The following is a 26,186-nucleotide window of genomic DNA, read 5'->3' on the forward strand; positions in this document are numbered from 1 at the left end:
ATGCGAGAATGGTGACTCTTCCCTGGGAGCAGAAAACACATCGCAACACTATCCCCGACCCACCCACCGAAGAGCGAGTCCTTGAGCACTTTTGCTCCGTAGACTCAGGGGAGTGCTTTAGCTCTCTCTCCCTCTCTCTCCCTCTCTCTCTGCTTCTCTCTTTTCCTTCTTAGTTCTCAATTCCCTCTCCATGAGTTTCTCAACACCAGCCCATTAAATTTTTTTTCAGCACAAGTCAGCCAGCCTTGGTTGCCTTTGCAAGAGAAAATACCATCACGACAGCCAACACATGGGCTGCAGGAATGAGAACTTTGTGTTCAATGCCTTGGGGAAATTGAGGTTAAGAGGAGACTTTGAAATTTAGGGTCAAGGAGCCCCTGTGGCTCGCTGATTACGAGCACGGGCTCTTGAGTCAGCCCGTCCTGGATGTAAAACCCAGCTCTGCACTTGTTTGTTATTGACTGATGTGGGACATGTTACCTAACATCCCAAGCCTCGGTCCTCATCTGTGAAGATAGGGGAATAATAGCACCTAGCTCCCAGGGCTGGCCACGTGGTGAAGTACATACTAACCTTTGGCTGTTATTTTAATGATTATTCTTCGAGATTTCTTCTGAGAAGTCATACAAAACAGGAATGCAAATTGCAAAAAAGATGCTGAACAGGAAGGCACTAAAGAAAGCCTTTCTCCAAAGAGGATGTTTATTCCAGAGAGACACGGGGGGACGTTCGACCAGCTGTCTTCCAGGAAACCATCCGCAACCCAGGGCGAGTTCTAAATTTCAAGTGACCTGCCAGTGTCAAAGGATTAGAGAAGAAAACAAGGTTGATGTAAAAATCCAACCACAAACTGCACAAATTCTAAGGTCTCCAAGATTTCATGAGGATCCTGAATTTGGAGATGTTTCCCGTCTCCATCAGGAAAAGAATCAAAATCATCACCCACATTCTGTCGGCTGCTAACTAGGAACTTAATAGTAAATATCAGAAACCAAATACTCAGGCTCTCTAGGATCTTGGAAACAGGAAGATGTAAATAATTAATTTACACTCAGGGCTCAAGGCCTTTGCACTGAAGTTTTTTCTGTTGCTAATGTTTGCGCCAACACCCCTGTCCCCCCTTTTCCCGGTACACCTCAACCTTCTTATGTCAGCTCAAATGTCACCTCCTCCGAGAAGCCCTCCCAGTTCTCTGTAACGGAGCTATACTCTCAGAGTGTTGTCTCCATTTCCTTCCCACCAGCACCAAGTTTGTGACGAGATGTTTCTGTGATTGTTGGATCAGTGGCTTTCCCCCAGTAGACCACAGTTCCAGGGGGCAGCGGTCTTGTCTGTTCACATCTGTAGAACAGGGTAGATTGGTTCCAGACCCACAACAGCAACGCTATCTTTTTTCATTTAATGGCTTTGGTAAATTGCTATTAATTAACATTCACCCAACAAGGACTTCAGTCCTTAGCACATGCTATCCGATGATGACCACATTCATTAGTTCAATTCGTTACTAATTAACTAAGAATCTGTACATGTTTACAATCTGCCAGGCAATGACAGGGCAGTGAGGACACAGCCATGACAGAAAGGGGGGCAAGCCCCACCCTCACGGAGCTTACACTGTCGTGGGAGGGGGTCATCCGTGAATATGTACCTGGAGGAGACCTAAGTGCTTTCGAGAATGAGTAAGGAGGAGAGAGAGGAGGGCTGGGGCCAGCGAATAGGGGTGGGGGCGGAGGGCACAGAATTTTAGAGCGAGATGTTGGGAAGGCCTCCCTGAGCAGAGGGGGAACACAGCGTGGGGCATCTCGGAGAGGGGATCATTCCGGAAAGAGAACAGCAGGTGCGGGGAACCTACAGGGGCACGTCGGTGGCTGGTGTGGCCAGAGTGGAGCGCACAAGGTGAAGAACAGCAGGTGGTTGCAGGGGTCTGGGGACGGGGGCCGGGGGGAGGGGGTAGGACTTGAGATCGGCTCTGAGATGGGGGGTCACTGGGGAGCTCCGGAAAGAGGGGTGGGTGGCATTTAGGATTAGTTTCAAATAATCCCACTCTGGAGCTAAATGGAAAACAGCACAGGGACATGTAGGGGGACACTGGCTGGACCCCGGCAGAGAAAGGACGTACGTGGCCATGAGTCACTTCAGTCTCTTCAAGGGCACAGCCACCAGGAGATGCTGATGGCTTTAATGGGGAATGTGAGGGAGAAAGGGGGAGCCGGGGGTGAATGCGGCAGTTTTGGCCTGAGCGACCCAAGGACTGGAGTCTCCCTGAGCAGAGGGGAGGAGGGGGGGAGACTTTGACAAAGCAGCCTGGGGGCCAGCGGGGTGCTGGGCAGCGGGAAGTTCGGGAACCAAGTTTTGTTTGTTTGTTTTTTTAAAGATTTTATTTATTTTATCTGACAGAGAGAGAGATCACAAGTAGGCAGAGAGGCAGGCAGAGACAGAGGGGGAAGCAGGCTCCCTGCTGAGCAGAGAGCCCGATGCGGGGCTCGATCCCAGGACTCTGGGATCATGACCTGAGCCGAAGGCAGCGGCTTAACCCACTGAGCCACCCAGGCGCCCCGGGAACCAAGTTTTGACACAGGACGTATGAATGTGTTTCCACACATCTGAGTAGAGAGGCCGACAGGACAGACACAGCCCTCGCCCCCTTCGTCCCGGTGAGGGAGACACCAAGGCGCAACCAGGCCAAGGCACAACGTGTGTATTAAAGAGCAACGGGTGCCATGAAGGGAAGGCGATGGTGGTGAGTGGCTCCGAGTCATCGGGGATCGGGAGTGGCCTTTGTGAGGAGATGACGTGAGCGCTAAGACCCACGACGGGGGACCCCGGGAAGGAAGGGGCTTAGAGAGTTTGAGGAGCAGAACGAAGGCCAGGGTGGCTGGGACAGAGTGAGCCCGAGGGAGAAGAGAAGGCAGGAAGGGGAGTGGCCGGGGCTTCCCGGTCTGGCTCCAGAAGCTTCCCTTCCTCCCAGCCTGGGTCTGTCTGCACTGCGATGGGAAGCCAGTGGGCGGCTTTCAGGAGGAAGAACAGTGTCGCCTGATTTCCATTTTTTGTTTTTTTATTTGACAGACAGAGATCACAAGTAGGCAGAGAGGCAGGCAGGGGGCGGGGGGAAGCAGACTCCTTGCTGAGCAGAGAGTCCGATGCGGGGCTCGATCCCAGGACCCTGGGATCATGACCTGAGCCGAAGGCAGAGGCTTTAGCCTACTGAGCCACCCAGGCGCCCCCTGGTTTCCCATTTTTAAAAGAGTAACTTTGGAGTGTGGGTTCACGTGAGACACACACACACACACACGCACACACACACACAAGTGTAAAAGCCGGAAAGCAGCCGTGGGGCTCTGGGGGTCGGCCCGCATCCTCTAGCACTGGCTGGGAAAGGTGGGCGGAAAGGGAAGAAATCAGAGAGGTCTGGGACGGGTGAGGGGCCTGAGTCAGTAAGACACACAGACTGGGCGAGGGGCTCAGAGGAAGTAGAAGCCGCGGTGATGCTGACGTTGGTGTGAGGAGCTGGACCGAGGCCGCCAGGGCTCGGAGAGGAGAGACGGGACGGCAGGAGGAGAAGCCAAGTCCGCCTTGGTCACCGGGAGTGTGACACTGACAAGGAGGTAGGAACAGGGAGATGACACTGGATTTACTTTTATTTTATTTTATTTTTAAAGGATTTTATTTATTTATTTGACAGAGAGAGAGCGATCGCAAGGAGGCAGAGACACCTGCAGAGGGGGCGGGGGGGGGGGGGAAGCAGGCTCCCTGCTGAGCAGAGAGCCTGATGTGGGGCTCGATCCCAGGACCCTGAGACCATGACCTGAGCCGAAGGCAGAGGCTTTAACCCACTGAGCCACCCAGGCGCCCCATTGGCTTTACTTTTAAACGTGAGTAAAATATCACGCACAAAACAGTGGGCACGAGGGAAGTATCCAGCGTGATGGGTTTCCCAAAGTGATGTACCAGGTCCTCGGCTCCCCTGAAGGTCTTCGTGCCGCTGCTTGTCACCGTCCCCTCCCACGGTGACCAGCGTCCTCACCGGGCACAACGGTAGATGTGTTTTATGGGCAGTTTTAAGCCTACGATTACAAGACAATAATCAGAGGTGAGGATGGGGCACTTGCTCATGTGGTTCGCAGAGAAATTCCTCCTGTGTGTCTTCTTTTAGACTGCCTGAGACTTTTTCTGGCCTTAAGGCTTCCCTTAGTTGTGTGTGATTCTGAAGTTGGCTTGTTCGTCTTCTCCTTCTTTTCAGGGCGAGGCACGAACGTGGAGTGTGGCCATCTCCTCCCGTCCGGACCCCTCTTCCTGACCTCTGTGAGTCAGGCCGAGCTGGCAAACCACAGGACAGGGGCCAGCGGGGATCCCCACTCCCGCCCGCCCCGGCCCCATCCTCCGTGGGGTTGATTTTCCCTGCCCGACCCCAGCACGTGGTTCTTCTTAAGGCCTTGCCCTCAGCTTCTACTTGTCGCCGTGCTCGTTTTCAGGTTGCTGTGAAAACAGCCAACACCGTTCGGACCTGAAAACTAATTTCTTCTCTGTCTCTCTGTCTCTCTGTCTCTCTGTCTCTCTGTCTCTCCCCCCACCTCCCTCCCTCCGTCTCACTCTTGCAGTGATTATTGCGTTTGGAAATAATTCTCCGTACACCACCAGAACCAGCAGAAGGACCGAGGCTGCTCTTAGGACTCCACGGACAGACAGACGGACGCACAGACAGGTGGGAGAGCCACCCTAGCAAGACGCACTCACACTTGCAGAACAAAAGGCTTATCTTTATGTTGATCTGTTTTTACTCCTCTGGAGACCCCAGTCCCTAGAGAACTGTTTTCACTTCCTGGGCCCTGCACACAGGTTTTCTCCATGTTAAAGAATAACCTTTGAGTCTCCCACACCCTGTGCCCTGGGCTCCGTGGCCACATTTTTACACACACACACACACACACACACACACACACATCCCAGGTGGTTTTCTTTCTTAGGTCGTTTACAACCTGCTTTCTAGGTTTTGAGTCTGAGGCTCAGGCCTGATTCTTCGAAGCGTGTTGACGAGCTTCTGCCCTATCAAGAAGTGTCTTTCCTGGTGGAAGTGTTTTCTGTTTGTTTGGGTTTTTTTCTTGTTTTGTAGAGCTTTCTGCTCTTCCCCTGATCTGCTGGGCTTGAGACACAGAAAGGGATCTGTGTGGCAAACGACACAGAAGGACGCGGTGTTCAGAGCCAGACGAAAACAGTCATAACATTAGGACTTTGGGGGTTGGTAAAGAGGAAGACGGTTAGGAAGATGAAGAGGGCACAGAGGCCTAGAACTTGGTCCTGATGTTAAAAGGGTAACCTATAGCTGGGCTCTGACTTCTCAGAGTCTCTGTTTCCTCATTTGAAGAATAGGAATGAAAATAACCACTTCAGAGAGGAAAAGCTAGCACAAGACAAAAGCAGAGAGGGAGGCAAACCGTAAGACGCTCTTAATCGTAAGGAACAGACTGGGGGGTTGTCGCTGAAGGGGTCGGCGGCAGAGGAATGGGGCACGTGGGTGACGGACAGTAAGGGGGTCACGTGACGTGACGAGCTCTGGGTGTTCTATGAGACTGATGGAGCTCGGAGCGCTACCTCTGAAACCATTCATACATTATATGCTAATTAATTGAATTTTAATAAATAAAATAAAGAGGTAAAGTAAAATAAAATTAAAATAAACAAAATAACCACTTCAGGAGATATCCCCGAGGCTCGCACGAGATCATTTATGTGAAGACTCTGTAGAACGCAATCAGTTCTTCTAAAAAAAAAAAACTATAAATATTCATTGAACACACATTTTTTTTTTTTAAAGATTTTTACTTATTTGACAGAGAGAGAGAGATCACAAGTAGGCAGAGAGGCAGGCAGAGAGAGAGAGGGGGAAGCAAGCTCCCTGCCCAGGAGATAGCCCGATGCGGGGCTCAATCTCAGGACCCTGGGATCATGACCTGAGCAGAAGGCGGAGGCTTAACCCACTGAGCCACCCACGTGCCCCAAATATGCATCTTAAAGAGCTTCACTAATGGTAAAAAAATTCTGTTTCTGTCAAAGTACATTAATAAAAATGCAGTGGCTGCTGTCAGAAAAGTGCATCCCAGTTCAACCACCCACTCAGCCAATAAGCACTAAGGCCTCCTGGGCGCCAGACGTTGGGGACTGTAATAGCGGACCGTCAGGTAGAGGGAGGTGGAGGAGAGACAGACGTTCAACATATAGTTAAGCAAATAAATATCTAAGTACAAACTGCACAAGGGCTGTGGGAGAAACTCTCCCAGTGTGTGTGTGTACATAGATGCGTTCAAAAAAATTTGAATAGACAGTAGATTTTGCTAGTAAATTTATGCCTACAGGCATAGAAAACTTTTGGGGAATAATCCATGAGAAATCAGTTACAAGTCTTTCTTTTTGTGATAGGAACCAGGAAAGTAGATAAGGGGATGTCTTTTTAAGCTCTAAGTGTCTATAAAATTTGAAGTCTGGAACTATATGCATGCATTTTTATTACTCTTTGCTTGTATAAATATCAGTGGGTCTCCTATTACCGATAGACTTAGGTCTGATTTGATTTTCTTCATTAGACTGTTCTCTATTCAAAAGCGAAACCTGTTCTTTAAAATGAATAAAAGATTAACTGCTTAGCATATTTAACTTGCCAGGCTAACCCAATTAAATATTAAATAGAATATTATTGTACTTGAGCAGACAAAGGTCACTAACAAGAGTGCAAGAATGCAGCAACCCACACCAAGTCGTTACCGGCCCACGCGTGCCCACAAATTTTGCCTAGTCAATAACACTTTCATTCAGCACATCGTTATTGAGCGCCTACTGGGTACCAGGTATTGTAGATAAAACAAAGCATACATTCCAGTTGGAGGAAACAGACACGAAACAAACAAATCAAGTATGTAGTATACATTGTATATAAGTATATAATAATACAAGTGTCACAAAGAGAAGGTAAAGCAGAGTTGGGTGCAGAGGGACCGACGGAGACAGACCATGCTTTCTGGTTATTTATGGAATACATTTCGTGGTTGCACTCAGCATAGAGAAGGGCCGGGAGACACGTCCGCAGTGACCTGGGTGAGGTGAAGGAGGGATGAGCCACGCAGGCAAAGGAGGGAGGAATGCGCTCTGCCCGGCGGACCAGTAAACGCCCTCAACTGGGAGTCTGGAGTCCAGCAAAGTTTAGCTGTGAGCACGTGTCGGGTATGCTATCCTGTCCACTTGTCAGTAGTGTTCCAAACATCTCATAATTTAAAATTTATTTTTTAAAAAGTAAAAATTAGGGGTGCCTGGGTGGCTCAGTTGTTAAGCATCTGCCTCGGGCTCAGGTCATGATCCCGGGGTCCTGGGATCGAGCCCTGCATGAGGCTCCCTGCTCCACAGGGAGTCTGCTTCTCCCTCTCCCACTCCCCCTGCTTGTGTTTCCTCTCTTGCTCTGTCTCTTCAAATAAATGAATAAAATCTTAAAAAAAAAAAAAGTAAAAAGTGAACGCTGATAGTTTTATTATCTTTGTCTATATAAAACTCAATATACCATTCTGGGCATTACATTTCTTTTTGAGATATTTAATAAAAAAGGATCAATGTGAAGTATAACGACCATAGAAACAGAGCTTTATCTATTTTTTTTTAACATTTCTTCACTTTTCAAGGGGTGCAGGGCAGGCTTATTCTGAAGAACATGTGGGCTCTGGACCTTGGGGTCGTGAGTTCAAACCCTGACTTTGGTGTAGAGGTTACTTAAAAACAAAATCTTAAAAAATAATAAAAAATAAACATATCTTTATATTTCAATACTTTTTAAAAAGATTTTATTTATTTATTTATTTATTTATTTGAAAGAGAGAATGCAAGTGAGCACGAGCAGTGCGAGGGGCAGAGGGAGAGGGAGAAGCAGACTCCTGATGAGGGAGGACCTTGAGATCAGGACCTGAGCCGGAGGCAGACACATAACCAACTGAGCCACCCAAGCACCCCGTATTTCAATATGTTTTTATACTTCCTAAAACCGTATCTATTCATAGTTGTTGGTTTTGGTTTTTTTTTTTTAAGATTTAATTTATTTATTTGACAGAGATCACAAGTAGTCAGAGAGGCAGGCAGAGAGAGAGGGGGAAGCAGGCTCCCCGCTGATCCTGGGCTTGATCCCAGGATCCTGAGATCATGACCTGAGCCGAAGGCAGAGGCTTTAACCCACTGAGCCACCCAGGTGCCCCATTCATAGTTTTTGAAATACATTTTCTACCTATTGTCTTAACAGTGTCTCATGAAATACCCATGGGGTTTTTTATTGTGGTACACGTCCATTTTTATCCACAGATGTTAAATTAGTAACTATTACTTCCGGGCCATAAGGACAAGGATTCTGGGGCATGTTGTTTTCATCCTACTCTAAGATGTTTGCCAGTAGGAGGGGAAATGCGACAGACGGATGAAACCAGGTGCTACTTAAAGAAAAATCACAAAACATCATGATGGTGCAGATGGCGAGGGCAAGCCCGTCTGATGGCCCGTCTGATGGCCCGTCTGATGGCCCGTCTGATGGCCCATCTTGGAAGGCTCCTCCCGCTTGGTCTTCGCCTGTCAGAGGGGCCGGCTTTACGTTCTCTCCGAGTCCTTTGATTTATTCTCTTTCCCCTTTCCCGCTCAGATGTTCAGTTCTAACCCTGAATTCTGATGGAAATAGCTACTCTGTCACCAGTCGTTGTTCCTATAACGGGCTGAGCATGAAGTTAATCTTCTCTCTCTTCAAACCGGGTTTCTGTGGGTAGGCTGTTCGAGAACACTGGTTCTCAACCACAGGGGATCCAGGCCCCCCCCACCCCTTCCCGGGGACACTTGGCGGTGTTGGGAGACATTTTTGCTTGACGGTGCTGCTGGTGGCTACGGGGTTGGGGCCGGGGATGATACCCAGGACAGCCCCCTTGGGACAGAGAAGGATCCAGCCCAAAATGTCAATGTGCTGACGATAAGAGGCTCGGATCTCCAGAAATTGGAAAAGACCAAAAGGTGAGACAATGAATGGATGGAGGGCACCACTGTCTTCTGATGTCCACACGGTATGTCCCACTTCGGAAGCAACACAGCGACTTTTGTCATAGTTGATGCTGATTCCCTTCCACTGATTATGCTCCATTATCTCTGAAGCCCTTGGGGTGGGACTTAAGCCCGCGTGAAACCCAAGCACAGGACCACAAAATGAAAAATGGAGGCAAATTCAAACATGGGCTGTAACTACCAGAGGACTCCTCCTGCTCTAAGCCTCTTGGAAAAAAAGTCTTCAGATCCTTGGTTTCATTCAACTGACAATAGGTTCATCTGCATATGGCATTCAGCAGCAAAGTAAACTTTTTTTCCTGAGTCTTTTGTTTCCAAATCAAAGGGAAACAAAGAATATCCCGGCTCCATTCAGGCACTTTCAATGACTCTCAAATAAACGTGGGAGCAATTTGGAGCCATTTAACATGTAGAGTGATGAGAAAGCGTACTGATTAACCTTGTAAACATTCTACACAAGTGCAAGGCAACCTTCATAAAGAATATCCAAGTGTCCTTTGAATATAATAGCCCCTTGGCACTTGGAAACGTTCATAGGTCTCTGAAATAGAATAGAGCAGAACAGACTGAAAGAAGGCAATCTTCAAGTCTTCCAGAAACGGCGCCATTAACACATTATTTTTCAGTTTCTTTACGTTCCGAAGCTTAAGGTTTCTCACCCCAAGATCAGCTCCACTTACAAAAAAAGCCCTTTGGGCCCATATTTAACCAACCACCAGAAGGGATTCAAGAGCAGGCTAATTGAACACGGGGGTTTTTGAAATTCTATAATGATAACCCAGGATTTTTCTCGAAAACACCCAACAGCGGCCGGTTGGCAGGAAGCAGGAATTAGACGAGAGAATTGATGGAAACCTGCCCTCCACACTTGGAAAACAAAACAAAACTGCCAGTAAGAAGCGGTGAGCTTTGAAATCACTGCGTGTCCATCATTCCCGGTCACTGCCTTCAGCCTCACGGACACCTGCGCCATCCACCTTTCGGGGATCAGGAAACCCCCCCTGTGTCGGGTCACCCCGTGCCTCCCTTCTAGGTCCCCGTCGTCCTGGGTTCTGTCTGCGTGTTTTGCAGGCCCCTCCTCTGCTCCAAAGACCAACGAGGTCTGTCTCCAGGAAGGGTACTCGGCCAAAAGCGTTCACCACTTAACCGTATTTATCCCTTTCTTAGCCTTTTACCCGCTGGCTTCAGATTTCTCTGTAACAGGCCAGCGATGGCCAACCTCCCCCGAATATCAAGTTCTGAAAGGGGCTGGAGAGCCACACAGGGGAAGAGTTCGTGGGGAGCCCAATGTGGTGTTTTCTGTCTAAATCCTCGGGCCTCCCTCCAGCCTACCAAGGCAAGTGACAGGAAATTAACAGCCATAATCAAAGACTCGAGCCTTTTTCGGTAAGGGGGGACGGAGGAGGGGCTATAGGCATTGTGCCCAGGAGAACCTAGAGAGAGAGAAAACCTCTCTCTGCTCAAATTTCTGAAGTTTGTTGCCAGTGAGTCAGTACATACCTGACCAGGGGGGGAAAAAAAAGGTTGTCTAACTGGTTTGGCTGTTTCAGCCGACTACTACTGGGAGAAGTAAACAGATCCTTAGCCTTTCAGTTATGTCTGATTTGGACATTATTTTCCAGTCAATATTTGTCATTTGAGGGCTGTTCCTCAGCGGGCCCTGAATCGGAGAGATGGACACACACAGTCTTGGATGAGCAGACTCCCAGCAACCAGCCAGCAGAAGCTACCCCTCCTCCGGGCAGTCCTCCAGGTGTTCGCCAGAAGGGGCTGGGGGAGGATTTGGTAACACTGAGTCAGGACTTTGCAGGTCTCTTGTCAGACTGCAGCTGAATTGAGAAATGTTCTTCCTTTGCCCTCTGGGCTCCTCCAGTCAGCCGGGATTTCTGCCGATCGCCGCACATTTCAGTGAACTGGACAGGGGTTCTCTCTCTCTCTTCATTCAGGAAGTGGCCCGCTGAGCCCGGCCCGAGCCCCGAGATTCTTTCTGCTCTGATGATATAAACAAATTGCAGAGGAAGTCAAGTCAAACTTTCCCTTGCTTCTTTTGTTCTCCGGCTAGCAACTCCGAAAGCAGAGCCAACTTTTTCTTTTTGGATGCCTTTGAAAGATTGCTCTTAACTGACAAGGCAGAAACCCTCATGGGTTTTTTGTTTTGTTTTGTTTTGTTTTTTGTTTTAAACAAAGATCCTCCTAAACTTCTTTTGTTATAAAAAAAAAAAATCAGAAATTTCCTGGAAATTTCTTTTAAGGCTGTTTTTTTTTTTTCCTTTTTTTGAGCCTTTCCAACCCAATTGCTCCCTTCACAGCACATAACTCCCTAATTGTTGTTCTTCCCTTCAAATTTCAACCAGGAGAGCAATAATGAGCTTTGCATGGACAATGGCTAAACCTGAATGAGGCTCCTGGTGCCCACATTCAGGGCCAGGGAAAGCTAACAGTCGTGATTCAATAAAGGTGCCAGCCCAAGGCATGGGCCAGACAGAAAGGAGACAACTTATCTGTTGAATCTACAGATACTGCTTGAAAAATCACACATAATTAATCCCTTCTCTGAGTGGAGGCCATTTGAAGCTTTATCACAAGCTTTAAGATTTCATCTCTAGGTTTCACTGACGGCTACGGGAGGGAACATTTTCAAACCAGAGGTCCCTGATAATCCAGACGTGATACCACGCCTGTACTGGTTATCTAATAAGAAGAAGCTTTGTGCTAAATAACTGAAGGAAAACAGAGTAGAGATGCACCAACAAATCTTTGCAGAGTGGCCCTGAGGTGGCTTCCCAGATGGGGCATTCGGTTACGTTAATTCTGGTGCAAGAAATAAAGACAATGGGACAGCTCCATGGATATCAGTATGCCTACCTCAGTTGTCCTCAGGTCGCCTTCTGTGTACAGAGGTGGGTAGTCAACATTTTTTTTTTAAGATTTTATTTATTTGAGTGAGAGGGAGAGAGAGAGAGAATAAACTGGGGGATAGGGAGGGAGAAGCAGACTCCCTGCCGAGCAGAGAGTCCGACATGGGGCTGGACGTGGGGCTGGACTTGAGCTCGATCCTGGGAGTGAGCCAAAGGCTCGAGACCTGAGCCAAAGGCAGACACTTAACCAATGGGGCCACCCAGGCGCCGCTTGGGGTAGTCAACTCTCAACACAGCCCTAATTTCTAGTCAAGCATGGTGGAGCTCAAATACAGGCTCACAATATTTACTGAGCCTCTGTGTTCCCTTCTGTAAAATGGGGGTTCGTTTTACCATGACAGTACTCTTACATAGGTCAGAAAAAATACATACTGAGAGAAAGAGAGAGAGAGAGATCTCACTTCACTCAATGTGTGGTGTGTGTTAAGTTCTCAGTGAAAGGTAGTTATGATGATTAAAATTCGTAACACTATGTGAATTCTCCCGGGTCGGGAAAAACTAGCCTTGGCAGAACCTGAACTTTACAGATATTTGCAAAGTTACTCTGCTGTCAGAACATGTTTGCTCAATCATGATCGTCTCCTCCCTCTTTATCTATAAATACACAGACACTGTAGATATTTATAGAGTAATAGGTATATAAAATCATTTGTGCAAGTTGTAACTGACTGTGTAATTATTGAATAAACAGTGGATGAAAGGGAAATGTGAGGTTTTGAAAGCCGGCTTTCATTCGCATTTTATCTTATATTCATTACCGGTGATGGTTTTTGAGACATCCATTTTCCCTTGAGCAGCATCAGATGAGAATGTCATTTCATTTGCACGGCAGGGTAAACAGAGAGAAAACCGGAGGCAGCAACTGGCTTGGACACTTCCACAATATGCGGGTCATTGTTGGAAGCTGTGTGTGCCTTCACACCCCGTAAGTCTTTTTGAAGTTTGCCGTAGAACATGTAACACTTACAACGTACCTGACACTATCTCGAGCAAATAGAGCCACCTTGCACTGATGCAATCGCTATACATTTATAGAATTCTACAATTGCCTTCCGCAAGCTTTGTCAAATGCCTACTGTGTGCCAGGTGCTGGGACACAAGGAGGAACTGTTATTGACGCTGGACTGCCTAGTGTGCAGACTCAACACACACTTACAGTCCAGAAAAGCAAGGCCACCAACCACCACAATCCTTCCTTGTCCTCCGGAGGAGACAACCGGATAATTCAGAAAAGTTATTTTAAATTTCAACATACGCATGCTTTTGTCACTGAGAAACTCAACTCAATTTTTTATTCTAGTTTGACTTTTTTTATGTTAATTTTCATGTGGGGGCAGGTCCTGAGAGAATATGGATTATTGTTCAGAAAATACTCCTCCCCCACTCCTGCTTTGGCTAGAATATACTTCCCTGCACCACTGACCTTGGACTTGGCCATGTGATTTTGTTGGCCAATAGGCTGTTAGCAAGCTTGATTCCAGCCGAGCTGGCAGTGCATTCGTGTGGTGGATCACGCCCTTTTGCACTTCCAACATTGCCATGAGGAGTGTAGGTCTATTCAACCAAGGAGGATGAAAAACGCCTGGGGCAGATCTGGCTGTGACCCACAATTGAAAGCCCAGTCCAGCGCAGTCTAGATCATCTGAACACCAACCAACTTGCAGAGATGTTTTTGTGGGATTAAGTAATTACTGTTTTAAACCACTGAGTTCAGGAATCATTTGTTACACGGTATTATTGTGGCAATAGTGGACTGATGTAGGCCCCATAATACTTACAGGTCTTTTTTTTTTAAAAGATTTGTTTATTTATTTATTTGCCAGACAGAGATCACAAGTAGGCAGAGAGGCAGGTCGAGAGAGAGAGAGAGAGAGACAGAGACAGAGACAGAGACAGAAAGAGGAGGAAGCAGGCTCCCTGCTGAGCAGAGATCCTGATGCGAGGCTTGATCCCAGGACCCTGGGATCATGACTTGAGCCGAAGGCAGAGGCTTTAACACACTGAGCCACCCAGACGCCCATACTTCCAGGTCTTAATCTGACTATGGGCATACCAATACAGTTACTAAATTGCAGGGGTTGGGGGGTGGGGAGCAAATTTAATTTTAAAAGATCCTTCAAACACTTGCCTTCCTGATTTGACTTTGTTATGTAAATTGAGGTCAATTATAACCTTTCATGCACTAACTGAAATTTGAGGCCCATAATGTTCAAATAAAGCAGCATGTGGTTGAAGGATAAAAGAGGTATAAGGCACTCATTTATTTATTCAGCACTAGATAAAGCCTTTATTTCACAAATGCTTCGTCCAAAGAAATGGTTCCCTCGTTATAGAGATGCTCACTGAGCTCATCGGTATTTACTAGACCTTGGAGAGGCAGTATCCAGTCCAGTGCTCACCATCGGCCAAGCATTGTTCTTAGCGCTTTGCCTACATCAGTTTATTTAACCCTCAATGCTTAATGTCACAGTTACTGTGGTTATCTCCAAATGACAGATAAGAAAAATGAGGACCCAAGAGGGTAAGTGACTTCTCCACGCTTCCACGACTTGTAAGTTACATATCTGGGATTCAAACCGAGGCTCTCTGATTTCAGAGCCCTCACGCTTACCCACCATGGTAAGACATATCTAGTTCTTGTTGACGGTTGACGGGGAATGTATTGAGAAAGGACAGCAGGGAGGTTGTTCCGAGGCAATACACAGTGTGGTGTGTATTAGGGACTGACAAATGGCCGATGCTTTAATGAAGTTGAAAGTCAAGTGTGTCTCTTACTCATTGCCATGGGACAGGGGTTAGTCAACAGAGTTTTTGTGAAGTGCTTAATAGTAATTATTTTAGGCGTTTTATAACTATGACGTTATGGTGCAAAAAAACTGTACACGTTAAGTAAACAGAGGAGAATGGTTGTATTCCAATTAGTGTTTATGTGACATTGACATCTGAATTTCCTCATGTCAGTTCTACAAGCAGTAAGTATGTGTGGGAAGACACAAAGGATGTTTCTACTTAGTGTATTTCCAACGGTTCCGGTTGGAACTATTATGGAATATCATGGAAATATAATGATATTTGATGCATCTTGACCTTGGAACTCTGGCAAGTTGTCTGCCAAAAGCGAACATAAGTCATCCTGGTAAGAACAAGAGATGGTTTTCAGTAAAAGTAATGACAAGCTTTTGGGTTATTTCATTGTTGTAGGAGGATTCTCCAGTGAAACAGAAACAGTAGAATATTTGTTTATTTATTTATTATAAGGAATCTGGTTCACACAACTAGGGAGGCTGTGAGGTCTCCTGATTGTCATCTACAAGCTGGAGATCCGGGAGAGCTGGTGTGATTCAGCCTGAGCTCAGAGGCCTGCATCCCAGGAGCACGGAGAGCAGGAAAAGACTGAGGTCCCAGCTCCAGCAGTCAGGCAGGGAGGGTCAAATTCTGCCTTCCTCTGCCTTTCTGTTCTATTCAGGCCCTCCGCGAATTAGATGATGCCCGGCCACACTGGGGAAAGGCAAGGTGCTTTCCTGAATCTGTGGATTCAAATTTCATCTGGAAACACCCTCTCAGACACACCCAGAAATAAAGTTTAACCAAATATCTGAGTACCCAACGATCTAGTCACATTGACATAAAATTAACATAGAGGAGTAAATGTTACATGATCATGGCGGGGTGGGGGAGGGAGGGACCCACGTGCTTGCTAAAATACTGCATTGACAACAGTAACAAACAATGCATGTTCCATCTTTACAAAGGAAAGCAACCACAAACAGTACAGTCATTCAAGGAGTATTTGAGCCTCATCCCTGCCCAAGAAAGCTTGTATTGTCCTGAAATCTTAAAGAGGGCATATATGAAAGAAAATTAACAGATGTTTCCCCAAATTGGACCTAGTAACTCTAAAAATTTATATCACCTAACTAGAGATGAATAGAGAAGCTAGAAGAAACATTCCAAATTGACAATAATAATAGTATTTTTCAGATCAAAAAGTGTTGTCATTTGTAATATTGTCTTTTATGCAAATTAAGTATTAACTTTTATAACTAACTTTGTATTCCTTTTATTAAGGAAAGCCCCCAAACTGCAAAGCCTGCAATCCTGGAACCAGCTCTGAGTAAGCACCTACTGTATGCACCAAGCATATCTTGAGCACTGAACGGAACAGACAGCCGTGGTTTTAAAATATGTCCCTGAATGCCGTGAGTTCATTGCCACTCCCTTGTTTCAAAAGGCAGAGGCTGTTTCCTTTCGCTTTGAGTGTAGGCTGAACCTGGTGACTTGTTTCTGGGGAGTGGAATATTGTGCAAGTGACATTACGTGGTATTTAAGGCCAGTCATAAAATACATTGCTGTTTCCCTCTCATTCCTTCTGGAAGCCAGCTGCTGTGTTCTGAGAGTGTTCCAGCGCATTATGGAAAAGCCCACACCGTGAGGAATGAAGGCCTCCAGCCCATAGCCACGCATGTGCACCTTCTTAAAAGGAGATAATCCAACTGTATTCAGTCGAGCCTTGAGATGTTGGCAGTTTCGGCCAACATCTTCACTGCTTGTAAGAGGCCCGGTGCCAGAACCATCCCTTCAAACTGTTACCAGTGATTCTTGACCTCAGACACTAGATGAGATAAGAAAGTTGTGAAGTTGTGAAGTTGCTACATTTTGGGGCAATTTGTTACACAGCAGACAATCAATAATATACCGACAAAAGTCCTGGCTTTAGGTCTCTTATGTTCTGAGGTTCATTTAATAGCCATTGAATAAATGTTTTTTGAGACAATGGTGAATGATGGTAAGCTAAAGAAACATATCAAATTATCATTAACTGTTCATTCACTTATCAAATATTTACTGAGCAGCCCCATGTGTTTATCCATGTTCCAGGCATCAAGCTAGAACAATAAACAAGAAAAATGGAACAACCCCCCCCCTCGTGGAGCTTCCAGTCTGGTAGAAAAAAGCAAGTTTTTGCCCTGTGTCTGATACTTACTCACCGCAGGACTCTGAAATCAAGTTTCCCTCTCCCAGATAAGTGTATTATCTCATTAAATTCTCACACCGGTCCCTGCCTCTGCCCCATAACCATGCTACAGCCTTCCCCAGGCTCCCTTGCAACACAGCAATATGACACAATTCAAGCCAGTACAGCAAAGGCAGGAGATCGGGGTCTCAGGAAGTTTTGTGTCTTAGGAAGGAAAAGATGTCCTTAGTTCTACTGTCTTCATTTCCCGACTGGAAAGTGCTGTGGGTTATACATCCTGCAAGCATCAAGTAGGGTTGAGATGGGGACCCCCTCGGGTGGCTCAGCCGGTTAAGCGTCTGCTTTTGGCCATGATCTCTGGGTCCTGGGATTGAGCCCTGCATCAGGCTCCCTGCTCAGTGGGGGGTCTGCTTCTCCCTCCTCCTCTGTCCCTCCCCCCACTTTATGCATTCTCTCTGGAGCTCTCTCTCTCTCTGTCTGTCTCAAATAAGTAAAATCTTAAAAAGAAGAAGGAGGTAAATGGAGAGAGCTGCGTAGCTCTGACATTCTTAAACCATTGAAGCATTATAGTAACTGCCTGCCTGCCTCTGGATTTCTTTTTAAGTGAGAGAAAAAAAAAAATAGCCTGTTCATTGAAGTCTCTGTTGGGTTATTGTTGGCTGTTGCTACTTACAAGTTAAGAGCAATCCCAACTGACTCCATGAAATTTAAGTGGAAAACCAAGGTCACTAAGCCAATGAATGGAGCACACAGAAATTAAAACCATATTTTATGAATGCCTGGATCTATATCTTCATCATGATGCTATGTCATCATGGTTTCCACAAGTAAAAAGAAGAAGAAAAAAAGAAACTATAGCAAATGTATTTATCTAGCTTCCCTGATTTTATCCAGAATAACAAGGCTATTCGATATTGTCTTAAACCACAAGACATTAAATCTACATTCCAGTTTTAACAAATATTTAATTGCAGATTTAGGGGAGGTCATGGACAGTACTAAGGAATTCCTTGATATTGACGATATTGTTGGAAATGTGCTAAGCATGGATACATGTCTGAGAGGCGATAATAAAACTAGAGCCCATTCCTTGAGGGTCCCTTCTACAAAATATTGACGGGGCACTTACCATGTGCCTCGTGATTTAGTTCCAGGATCTTACTTGGTGCCTCTGTCACCCAACAAGGTGAGCCCAGGCACCCCATTTTACAGTTCAGAGAGGTTCAGTCGCTGGTGCAGAATGACCCAGCTCAGGGTAGGCTCGGGATTGAGCTCAGCTCTACCACAGGCTGGAGCCTGGACCATTGACTGTCAGGGAGAGCGAGTAGTAAAATGTGTCTGTATGTGAGAATAGAGTAAGTGATCCGAGGTATGGCAGTGGTTAGGATGGTTTAGACATGAAGGAATAAAGTTTGGGAAATGCTCTGGCGGAAGGATACTGGAGTGAAATAAACAGGGGTCCGTTTCTGCTCCAGCCCCGCCTGGATGTGACGTTGGGCAAGTCTCATAATCTCTGGGAGTCTCCGTTTCTTACTCTGTAAAATGAGTATAATACCAACGTCCCACTTGTTCTGAGGACCCAGTGGGGCGAAGGCGCTGGACTGCAGGCGGGCTGTGAGGCTGGGCCTGGGAGAATATTCCAGGTTCTCGCTTTGGTCACTGTTCTACACTTCCTGTATGCAAAGGAGACAGTTTCTTTGTTTAGATCTGGGTATTTCTCAACAATTATGGACACTCCTCCTACTAGAAGAAAAAAAATATATGGTTATCCAGACAGCAAATCCTTTCTGCAAAAGCAATGTCCTGAATTTTGCTAAACGCAATCTAGGTCAGTCTTGCCTGCCCATAGCAAAGTACCAATGGGAAGAGAGCACGGTGAGGGCAGCAGGGTGCTGCCCTGGCTCGCAGCTTCCTCTTGCCTCACCCGACCCCTGCCACTTCTTTCCTTCTTGTTCCCATCAATCTGGTTCTCCCTTCTCAATCGTTTTTCTCCAGTTACACTAGCACTTATTTTCATTTTGAGGTAGATCCCTGACCTCTCTGCTCTAGACTAGTTTCCCGGTTTAGAGAAGAAAGGCAAACATAATTGGGGACTTTCCATTTTTCAAGAAAGACGTTAGAAACCATGGCAGACAACGGCTCCCAGCGGTCCCCACCTCTTGGCATCCATATCTCTGGGTAATGCTCTCCCTTCAAGTGGGGGCTGGCCAGCTGACTTCTTAACACATGGAATACTGTGATGGGAAGTCAATTCCACGGTTAGGTGTCAAAGACCATGAGCTCCATCTTGCTAGCAGACTCTCTCTCCTGCCTTCTCAGTTCTCCCATTCTGACGAAGCCAGTCGCCATGCTGGAAAGCCCAGGGGCAAGGAAATGCCCGCGGTCTCTGACCAACAGCAAGAAAAGAGCTGAAATCCTCCATCCAGCAACTCTTGAGGAACCACATCTTACCGAGAGCTGCATGAGCTTGGACGCTCCCGCTGAGCCTTCAGATGAGACCCTGAACTCCCACCTTGAATGCAGGGTCCAGATTCTGACCCACAGAAACTGAGTGTCGTGCAATGAGTTGCTGTATTTCTTGTGCGTGGATAATTTGTTACACAGAAATAGATAACTAATACAGACCCACAGCAACACCCAATAATGAGTAGAGAGGAAAAAAGGAAAGAGCTAGAAGCGAATCTGGCATCTCCTGATTCTGGCCACGTTCTACCACCTCAGACATAGGTACCCTGAGGAAAGGCACTTCTTTTTCCTGCCTTGATTCCTTCTTCTGCCAAATGAGCAGACTGAATTAGGGGTTGTAACTTTTCTGCCATTTTCTCTCCTTTAAAATCTAATGATGTACAACCCTGGGCTCACATTCCAACTTGGCCGCAATCAGAATGAGACAGACGCCGTCCACGTGAGATGGGGCACGGGGTTTCCATTCCTCTCAGTCCTCACCTGAACCACTTTACTCATTTGCATCACCTGCCAGGCCTGGCGGGAGAGCCGGTGGATTCCTGAAGCAAGGGATCCCCAGTATTGGATTACTTATTTGATGAGCAGACTTGCAGACGCCAAGCTGGGAAAAGACATACAAGACACTTACTGGGGAAACTCTTAGGAGGGGAGGATGGGGAGGAAGCCGGAGGAGGCTGGGAGAAGAGGCCGACCACATCCCTCTAGAAAAAGAAGAAAGAACAGGGAGGTGGGAAAGGTCTGAGACTATAAGCACTTCTCAGAAAGCTTTGCCAAAGCCCCGTGTCTCCCCAAAAGGAGCCTGCTTTCGTATCCCTGTGGCATGCGATCCCAGGTAAGGAGCAACCTTAGGGAACGTGGATTTCGCACAAATGCCGATCCATCCCAGAGCGCAACATCTGGGGACCTCGATCCATCATAGTCCCCGCTGTGGGAGACCCAAAAGGTATGATTTTGGGAATTTCGCAGCCCCTGAGCTTTCTGCTAGTCTAAAAATCCCCCAAGTTTGGACCCGAGGGGCGAATGTGGACCACAGATGCATTTTGATTGGCTCATGGTATTTAAAAACATTAACTACAACGCTGAAACCTCCATCTAAAGAGGAAAATTTTAATATACCGGACATCATCCAATTTAAAACTTGTCCTCTGAGAAAGACACTGTTAACAGGAAAAAAAAAAAAAAAAGCAAGTCACATAGTAAATCAAAAGTATTGGCAAATCATATACCTGACAATTCACATATTTGCATCCAGAATGTAAGTTTTAAAACCTCCAAAATTCAGTAATAAGGAAACAAATCACCCAGTATTTTTAAAGTAAACTCTACACACATCCTGGGGCTCGAACTCACAACCCCACGATTTGCATGCTCTACCAACTGAGCCAGCCAGGCCCCCCAAAACCACCCAATATTTTTAAATGGGCGAAAGATTTGAACAGACATGAATAAAAGAATAGATACTCGTGACAAGCAAATGAGAAGAATTTCCAGTATCTTCAGTCTCCACAAGAGCCTCCCCCAACGATTGTGAAAATGGCTAAAACTTTTTAAAAACTGATGAATACCCAGTACAAGACTTCACAGAGCTGTTCTCAGGTTTAAATAAAATAATGTGCGTGCAATGCTGGGCACAGAATGCATCCTCAGTGCGTGTGTCATCAGAAGTTTCAAAAGAAAATCAAGAGCCAGTGTTTTGGAAGAGAAGGCTAGACAGAAAAGAGAAGGACTAAACTTTGAATAAAATGTCAAGGGATAGAAGTTCCTCTCAAAGGAATGAATTTCTCTTGCTGAAAATTTGAGCCACTGCTAGTTCATCGGCCCCACTATTCGACCAGGAGGACAGTGTGAAAATGACTTCGCATTTACCAAACACCTGCTACTCCTCAAGTAATTGACACAGACGCTCACATTGCTAGCCTCGGGTGATAGATGAGGCTCAGAGAGGTCAGCCGCTTTCCCAAGACCACACAGCGAATGAATGGCAGATCCAGAATTCTCAAGAACTTTGTTCTCTTCTCCCTATGCAAGGCAGCCTTCCAAACCGGGAAGAAGGGGAAGCAATCAGGGTTATGTTCCTTCTTCAGGGGACATTTCTACTTCATTTATCAGGCTTGCTGCACACACAAAGTCTACCTCCCACCACCTTCCCACCTTCTGAGGTCCCTCCATTTTTATTCTTACATCGGGTACCTACCCCGCTCCCATGTTCCATGTTCCATGTTCCTCCCACCTGGTTAAGCCAGTGTCAGCCAGGGTTATCAGCATGCTTCTGCCTTGTACCTGCTTAAGGAAGCCTTGTAGACTTTGCAGACTTTGTATAAAGTTCTCGAACTACCCCCCAGGAGATAATACCACTGATCTACTGCGTATCTGTGTATGTATTGTGACATACACGTGTGCTTTATAACAGGAGTGAGATTTTGCACCCGCTTCCCTCAAGAGCCAGGTTGGCCCCCTTGAGGGAAGTTCTCCTTGGGAACGTGGCTTTGGGGGTGATGACCAAAGCAGCAACAGCAGCACGGTGTGGGGTTGGGCTTGGTTGGTGCCTGTTACTGCTGTAAGAGCTTCATAGGCATTGATGGCAGCAGGTCTCCCTTGCAGGCCGGTCTCAGTTTACCCACAATCAGAGAAGCAGCATAGCTCCTGACTCCTTCTGGGAAGTGGAACACATTTGCCCTTCTATCAGCTCTTCCTCAATCTCTTTCCATCTTCGTCCACTTAAAGCCCGGATGCAGAAGTGATTCTCGGAAAGCCAAAACCACAGGAGGGTGTTGCCTTCTTTTCCAGGTGGCAGGATTACTCTTGATCGTCCCAAATTCCCTATTTTCCCAGCTTCTTGAAACTTGTTCTGAATTGTCTCTTCGATTTCAACACAGTCTTTCTTAGTGACTATGTCCAGAGAAGCATTCGGGCTGTGAAAACCTCCTCAACCACCTCTTCTCTAGAAATTACGACAACTACACTTTGTTCAGGTGCCAAGATCGAGTCGTTTCGGGGATGACCAATGTCCTAGTTTTGCAACACCTGCCATTTCACATGGGAGACGATGGAGACCCAGGGATGCCCGTTCACTCATCCCCGGTCCCGCGAGGAGAAGGGGTGGCCGGCCCAGACTGCACATCCAGGGCAGACCAGCTCCAAGTACGTGTTGCTAACCACGATGAGAAGCCGGGGCTTAATTTCAGCGTTTCACTTGCCTCAGAGTGGGGAGGAAACAGAAGATGGACATTTTCAAAGAGGGAGGGGGCGTCGACGTGTTTTACACAAGGTCATTCTCCCAGCCACCAGACGATGGTGCTGCGCAGTACCAGACTTTTTTTAGTGGTGCGTCTGACAATGGATTAAGATTTGGCACCCCCAAAAAAGAGAGGGCACCTGGCTGGGTCCATCAGTAGAGCATGTGACTCTTGATCTCGAGACTGTGAGTTCAAGCACCATGTTGGGCACAGAGCTTACCTTAAAAAAAAAAAAAAAAAAAAGCAGCAGCTTTCTATCCAGTCATTTACTGCTTTTAGTAAGATGTTTCTCTCTTCCTGGGGCACCTGGGTGGCTCAGTGGGTTAAAGCCTCTGCCTTCAGCTCAGGTCATGGTCTCAGGGTCCTGGAATCAAGCCCCGCAGCGGGCTTTCTGCTCAGCAGGGAGTCTGCTTCCTCCTCTCTTTCTGCCTGTTTCTCTGCCTGTTCATGATCTCTGTCTGTCAAATAAATAAATAAAATCTTTAAAAAAGGGACGCCTGGGTGGCTCAGCTGGTTAAGCGGCTGCCTCCGGCTCAGGTCATGATCCCAGCATCCTGGGATCAAGTCCCACATCGGGCTCCTTGCTCAGCCGGGAGCCTGCTTCTCCCTCTGCCTCTGCCTACCACTCTGTCTGCTTGTGCTCACTCTCGCTCCTCTCTCTCTCTGACAAATACATAAATAAAATCTTTAAAAAAAAAAAAAAAAGATGTTTCTCTCTTCCTTCTCAATTCCTATATTATAAAATGATTCTCTCGGGGCACCTGGGTGGCTCAGTGGGTTAAGCCTCTGCCTTCGGCTTAGGTCATGATCTCAGGGTCCTGGGATTGAGCCCCGAGTCGGGCTCTCTGCTCAGCGGGGAGCCTGCTTCCCCCTGCCTCTCTGCCTACTTGTGATCTCTCTGTCAAATAAATAAAAAGTCTTTTAAAAAAATAATAAAATAAAATGATTCTCTCAAGGGAGAAACCTCCCAGTACAGACAAGGCTCCAAGAAGAAGAGCTCACCCTCTTACACTTTGCCAGAGGTTTCCAGACTCATGAATCGCTTTTTCTAGGTTGCCCCAATGTGCTTTCCGCATAATGTTCTCCAGCCCAATGTACATGGTATTAACCTTGAGTAGCTTCCTGTGTTCTTCTAGAATTCAGTGCACATTCTTTCAGTTTCTCTTTGTACTTGAGGAAGGAAAAAACGTACTTCTACAATGAAGTCTGCGTTGTTTCTCTATCACGTGCACAATGTGTCTTCCTCTCTACGCTTTATACGAATGTCTCCTCTCTCCATCCCAGCTTCTGGTAAGTGTCCCATTCCCAGCTTCTGGGTAAGAAAGGGGATCCCACAGAAATGAAGTGACAGGTCTGGACACGCAACCGGGTACTGCAAAAGCAGAATTCAGTTCGCCTTCTGCTGGCCCACGGGCTCTTCAGTAACACCATTTTCCCACATGTGGCCCGTCTACCCGTCAAAACTTTCTCTTTCAGGCACCTTTGAAACCTCCAGCAAAAGCCCCAAACTTCCATTTCTAACCCAATAAATGCCCCCCCCCAATTATTCTTTTTCTACTTGACATTTTCAGTCAATCACTTTTTTTGGTTCTTCGGACTGGCAGGCAGACTTCCGGTTTCTGGTGAAGCACCCAGAGGCTTAGAAGTCGCCCCTCGGTCCTGCCAACAAGGGGAAAGCTGAAGGAGCTGAGGCGTTAACAGCTCCTCTCAGATCTGCAAGAGAATTGAGGCCGCTGTGAACCACCGCCTCCAGACCTGGAGGGACAGAGGCAGCTAGAGAAAATCACCACCTGCTAGAGCCTCACTTTTTTGGGGGGGGATGGTGCCCCGTGTGGGGAAACCTCTGCTGAAACCGGTGAGTGGCCACAGGTGGGGTTTGGACAGAAAATCAAAACCTCCAGGGGTTCCAGTCAGAAGGGACACATCTGCAAGTTTCACCTCCAAGAGCTTCTCCCAGGGAATATCAGAGAAAAGTCCCCCTTGTGCTTCCGGAAGGGGAAGGGAACAGGAACAAGTCTGAAATACCCCAGAGCGTGGTCGTGTTCTTCTGCAGGAGGCCTGCCCTCAGGGGAAGCGAGTTAGCCAGGGCCCAATGTGCTGGCCTTTATCAGCGCTGTTGTAGGGGAAGGAAGACACCAACTCCAGCCCCTTCTAGCCGTCCTGGGCCAGCCACGGGGAGGGGCTGTAGTGAAGTTCACAGGGAGACACAGGCTCACGACGGGGCTGAGACCTGACCCCAGGAGTCAAGGACATTCCCCCCACCTCCCTCCATATCACTAAAGGCCTAATTATAGCAGTTCCTTCTACTTGTCACATTATGTCAGTAAAAAAAATAATAATAAAATAAATAAAGTACAAGGCATATATAAAAAGGAAACAGAAACAAAAAAAAGTTTAGAGAAACAGATCAAGCCTCAGAACCACACTCAGGCCTGGCAGGGCTGTCGGGATGATCAGAGCAGGAATTTAAAACTGTAATTAAGATGCTAAGAGCTCTAATGAATAAAGTAGACAGCGTGTGGGAACAGGTGGGCAGTGGGAGCAGAGAGATGGGTCTTCTAAAGAACCAGGAAGAAATGCTCGTGATAAAACCATGTCACAGGAAGGAAGACTGCTTCTGACTGGCTGGCTTACTAGTAGACTGGAGAGGACAGGATTTCTGAGTTTGATGGTATTTTCCACAGAAACCATGAAAACTGAAAAGCAAGGAGAAAAAAGACTTGGGGGGGGGGGTGGAGAAGCAGAACAGAATATCCAAGGACTGTGGAACAATTAAAAAAGGTGTAACACACAGAGTGGGACCATCAGAGGAGAAGAAAGAAAGGCACAGAGGGGACTTTGAAGCAATAATGACTCCGAATGTCCCCGGCTGATGCCAGACACCAAACCACAGATCCAGAAAGCTCAGGTGGAGGAGGCAGAAAGGAACGTCCCCGCCCCCAACCCGCCCCCAAAACTACCTCTAGGCATATCCTCTTTAAATTGAAGAAAGTCCAATAGGAAGAGAAAATCCCGAAAGAAGTCAGAGGGAAAACCCCTTTCATACAAGGGGGCAAAGAGGTTAACAACATCTGACTCGGGGCGCCTGGGTGGCTCAGTGGGTTAAAGCCTCTGCCTTCAGCTCAGGTCGTGATCTCAGGGTCCTGGGATTGAGCCCCGCATCAGGCTCTCTGCTCAGCGGGGGTCTGCTTCTCCCCTTTCTCTCTCTCTCTGCCTGCTTCTCTGCCTACTTGTGATCTCTGTCTGTCAAATAAATAAATAAAACCTTTAAAAAAAAGAAAGAAAGAAGGAAAAAGAAAGAAAGAAAGAAAGAAAAAACTTAAAAAAAAAAAAAACCCAACATCTGACTCCTCAGAAGCCAAGCACGCACAGAGCAGAGTAGAATGAAGTAGATTTCCTTCCAAGGGGAAGGAAAAATTAAAAAATAATTTTTTTTAAGTCATCAAACAAAATTGAGAGGATTTGTTACCAATAGATCTGCCTTGCAAGAAATACTAAAAGAGGACACCTGGGTGGCTCAGTCGA

Source organism: Mustela putorius, unplaced genomic scaffold, assembly GCF_011764305.1.
Source record: "Mustela putorius furo isolate JIRA1106 unplaced genomic scaffold, ASM1176430v1.1 tig00000592_pilon_pilon_pilon, whole genome shotgun sequence".
NCBI lineage: Eukaryota > Metazoa > Chordata > Mammalia > Carnivora > Mustelidae > Mustela > Mustela putorius.